Source organism: Ceratosolen solmsi, unplaced genomic scaffold, assembly GCF_000503995.2.
Source record: "Ceratosolen solmsi marchali unplaced genomic scaffold, CerSol_1.0 scaffold43, whole genome shotgun sequence".
NCBI classification, from domain to species: domain Eukaryota; kingdom Metazoa; phylum Arthropoda; class Insecta; order Hymenoptera; family Agaonidae; genus Ceratosolen; species Ceratosolen solmsi.
The window spans coordinates 4,591,849-4,597,007 of NW_011948431.1; positions in this window are offsets into that span (position 1 = coordinate 4,591,849).

The following is a 5,159-nucleotide window of genomic DNA, read 5'->3' on the forward strand; positions in this document are numbered from 1 at the left end:
CTCTTCCGAAATCAATTAATTTACACTACATTCGATACTCGTTCATCGTGCATAGAGAAATATATATTAAGGTTATTATTTATTATTGATACCAGTGATTATATAAAATTCAAGTTTAAAAATCCGCATTTAACTTATCATTCGTACTTATACAGCTCGAATAGATTCATTTACAATACATATTGACCAATGAATTTAGATTTATAAATATTTATATATTATTATATAATATAGATAAGAGGTTTGTGTTTTTGTGCGTTTGTATACCCGGGCGTGCGAATGAGTGGAAATAACGCGTTCTTTAGAAATAAATAAATATCAATATAATAAAATGTCAAGTTTATTCTATTGTAACAAATGAGATATTATTTTATGATAAGAAGCTTATTATGATAAATGAAAAATATTACTTCAGAATTAATATTTTATGTTTCTATTCTATCTAAACTAGACCTAATTATAAAATAAAATTATAAAATAAATTAATCGCGCAACTTTAGAAAGTTTTATTACATAATTTATTTTATAGTAAAAAAATTATAATAAAAATTTGTTTAAATAATCACCCGCGATCTTTATTATAAAAGCTTACATATGTGATTTGTAATCTTAAAAATAATATAGTAAGCAATTATAAATAGATAAATTAAAATTATAATTTGGGTCGTTCAATTTAGTAAATAAAGATTTTTTCGATAATATATTATATATATACAATTATGTACATATATAGATAGATAATGTATGTTATAATATATAATATAATATATAGTATTTAGTAAAAATTTTATATATCTGAATATTTAAATTAATATTGTCCAAATAAAAGTTCCTTATCGATTGAAATTGTACGAAAATTATATTAAATTATGGTATTGAATTATATAAAAATTGATATTGAATAAGAAGTATCGATGAAAACTTCCGTATTAAAAACTCCGACTGTATTGGAGAGAGTGAGTGAGAGAGAGAGAGAGAGAGAGACTATTTTGATACCAATATCAAATAAATACCTTAAAGTATTACGATCCGCTTTCATACTGATATCACCCAATCCATACATTACTTTTCAACAAAACTTATTTTTAAATACTAAAATCATAGCGAAACGATTTGTTTTATCCAAATATTATAATATTCATCGTTCTACATACTTCACGTACATTAATCCTTATATCTATATTCAGAAAATTACTTTTTCTATAATTTAGAATAGTTCTCATTTCATAAAAAAACACTTTATCTATATTTTGTATGTCTAGCAATCATTTTTTGAGCGCTCGTAATTACAAAATACATGAACATATTTTTCATAAAAATTACTTTTCTTTATTAATTTTCCAATAAGTGAAAGTAAACAGACGTTCATAAGTAAATGTAATATATTTGAGTAGAAATAATAAATATTTACAACTTTATTTTCCTTCCTATTACCCCTAAAATTTAAAAATATTATTTAGGGTTTTGCTCCTGTTAAATGTCTCGTGTCGTTTAATGCAGCCTGAGACTTATTATTAAAATATATTTAAATAATTATTATTCTATAAACTGCTATTATATAATAATTGTATCAAACATAAATTTTAGAGCATAATAATGTTTGCAATTTACTAGCAAATTCTAATATTCAATGTAATAGAATATTCATTAGATTCTTCGTAGAAATTTTCTATAAGATTAACAAATAATGCAATTAACAGATTAAAATATGCACGATATTACTTTGTGTTGTAATGAAGTTTCGAGAATTAAAAAATTAGAGGACAAATGCAAATATTCATATAAATATACGGCAAACGATAATATGCCAATAATTGTTAATAGAAAAACGTGGGATAATTGCCATCAACCCTGATCCTTACAATAGTATAGCTCGCGCAATATTATTATGTATCAAAAGCAATAGGATCTAGCCAATATTCGAGATAAATTTTATCGATATTTTAGTAAAGCCGAATTTTCTCTTGGTTACATATTAGGGCATCAACGGTCTAAGCTAAGAGTCCACCTTCACTCGCCTCCTCATGTCTCAATAATAAAACATCGATAACAATAAACACACGATAATAGCGAACCTAATATCGCGCACGTGCCTCCCCTTCTTTTCTATTACAACGCGACAAGCGGATTTTCGCTGGAAAAGCCCGTTGCCCGGTGATATTTCAATGGATTCGTGGATCGGTGAACAACGTTGAGAACCCGTGGACTAAATCACACCCCTGGAATACCTGGGCGACGAGCTCGCTTTGTTTCTCTCTCTCTCTCTCTCTCTCTCTCTCTCTCTCTCTCTTATACCGAGCGGGCCGATAGCTCGTCTTTCGCCGAGGCTACTGCTCCTTGCAAACCAGAAAAACCGGATGGCCTCCCCCACGTTCCCTCGCTCGGTGTAACCTCCCGCGGCCCTCACGCACACGAACAATAGACGTAGGAAAGCGAATCGATCGGATTTCGGGGTCCGAAGCTGGCGAGAGCATATCCTTAGATAAAAGTACCAATAATTACGTAAAGCGAGTGCTTAGTTATTCGATTACCTTGCATGCCAATGGTCCACCTCGCGCTTTTGTCGAGCAAAAACCCTTTATCCGCGTACTCGGCAATGTTGTAATAATCTTTGAGAATTATTCGATGGAAGAGTTGGTTGTTCCCTCTAATTCAAGGCCATTTATTTTGTTGTGTAGAACAATTAGCTTGTCATTATTCATTCAAAATCGCCGATCGACAGTTCAAGTAAATGCTCTATATCGATCGAATTACATATATTATTTTTGTTTTCTTTTTATTATGAAAATCAGTGTTGGAGTTTTGTAATTTGAATTTTATAACGTTTGCATAAAGTTTATGTATATTTAATATATATATAGTTTTGATTTAATATTTCCAATTCACTATACGTGCGTACATATATACGTAATGTAGTTGTATATAATGGCAAAGAAAAGAAAAAAATGTTGACTCATCCTTTGCTCTAAGAGAATTATTGGAATATTTCTTAAAACTTGAAGCATTATTTTTCTTTCCTCGACAGTTGAAGCTTATCGCCTCTTTAATCGGTATTACGCATACGAATACGCACACTGATGCTCTGAGCGACAACTCTGCTTCTACTTTCACCCCACAGCTATTTGCAACTTTATTTAAGACTTTGAGAAGCACTGTACTTCATATTATCTTTAAATGTAGATGTCAAAATGCTCTCGAGTAAATTCAAGATGCCAGGCGATTTCTCGAAATAACAGTGAACTAATGCGAAGATTTGGATTCATGATTTTGAATTCCAGGATGATTCGCTTATTAGCCACATCACGCACACATCCCATCCTTGCGAAATTAAGATTATCTTCTTAAGTATTCTCAAGCATCATTCAATAAATGACGGTCTATTAAAATCTACCATAATCAAAAACAAAAATATATTATAGTCAATTGTGGGTCAAATGCTTTATTATATATTTGACTTTAATTTTTATTATATTGGAGGAGAGCATCCTCGTATTTTTATTGTATTTTAATTGAATTATATACAATATATATATATATATATATATATATATATAAGCGTTATATGAAAATATAAAAAAGATAATCAATAAATGACGAAAAAAAAGGCTGCAGAATTTTTACAATTATATGATTGAATTATTTCTAAAATGAAGGGAAAAACTAATAGGCGCTCAAAAATTATTATGAAAAGAGTTCTTTCATTCTTCTTTGAATCACGTCACAAATCCACTCCATATTCGCTGAAATTGCATATAAAAATGAAAAGACTTAGTGAGGAACAATTCTTATGACGAGATAAGAATAGTATTATTTATTCATCGATATTAGCTATGATAATTCATATACTTAAAGCTGCACGGTCGTGTGCAAGGAAAAGTACATTTTGAATTCCATAACGAATGTTTAACGTCGAATGCTCGCGCACACAAATACGTCGAATTCTTGTTAGTAACGAGATCTTATCTTCCTTTCAAATATAACGGGATAACGAGTATTGCATTGTCAATGCATGAAAAACTTCGTTTTTCCTTATTACTTGAATCGATCATCCAGTATCCACGACTCGTTTCGTCATCGTATTAAAAGTACTAAACAAACGCGAATAAATAGACAAACAAGAAGCAACAAATTATTCTAATAATAACGCGAGTCTCGCGATTCCTCAGTCATCAAGTGGCAGATGAAGAAAAGGAAGGCTCGAAGATGTCGAGACGCTGACGCGGAGACTTTCTATGCCGGAGGAATCCTCGGTCGCTCCTCTCCCATGGGAAAGCGGCAACGGAGCGAGAGCCAACTTTCCTCCCTCGAATTAACGCTGAGCTCGGTAACGCTCAATGTCGTCTAGTGTTGCGAATTGATTCGCCATATCTGCATCAAACTTTGTTACTTTCGCCAACCCCGCCGTTCCTCGATTACCTCACATTTACCGCACGCAAGAATATTTTTGTCTATCGCCGCCTAATAGGCTAAAGCGACTGCATTTTAATTAAAATCAAGTCCGTTTGAAAGTGGCTGCATATACGCGTGATGCAAGAACTGCGCCAACTTACCATATATATATATATATATATATATATCAAGTTCAGAACGCTAGGCGTGCGACTTCTTCGTTCGGGCATATCTCGAGTGCATTTATCTTAAAAAGTTGCTATACTGATAAAGAGCGATATTCGCGCCAAAGAGCCTCTCTCCGAAATAATCTCCAAAATTTCATGTACGCGTGTGTGGAGACACGAATTGGAAGGATGCCGGGTTGGAAGGGGGAAGTCGTCGTCTTCGTCGTCGTCTTCGTCGTCGTCTTCGTCGTCGTCTTCTTAGTCGTCGTCTTCTTAGTCGTAGTCGTCGTCGTATTCGTAAGTCGTCGTCGTCGTAGTCGTCGTCGTCGTGGTTGTCGTAGTCGTCATTGTCGTAGTCGTTGTCGTAGTCGTTGTCGTAGTCGTCATTCTCGTAGTCGTCATTGTCGTAGTCGCCGACTTGAAAAGGGTTCCATGGGATGAGCGAGAGACGGGGAAGGGGTAGCGAGGTCCACGAGAAAGTGTCACGGGTTGTCGACGCGCCGAGGCCAAGGGCAGTCCCGTCCGCGTTGCGAATTTCATTGCCGAGGTTAGCTGCTTCTCCCCCCCCCCTCTCCTCTCCCCTCTCCTAGCCATCCCATCACC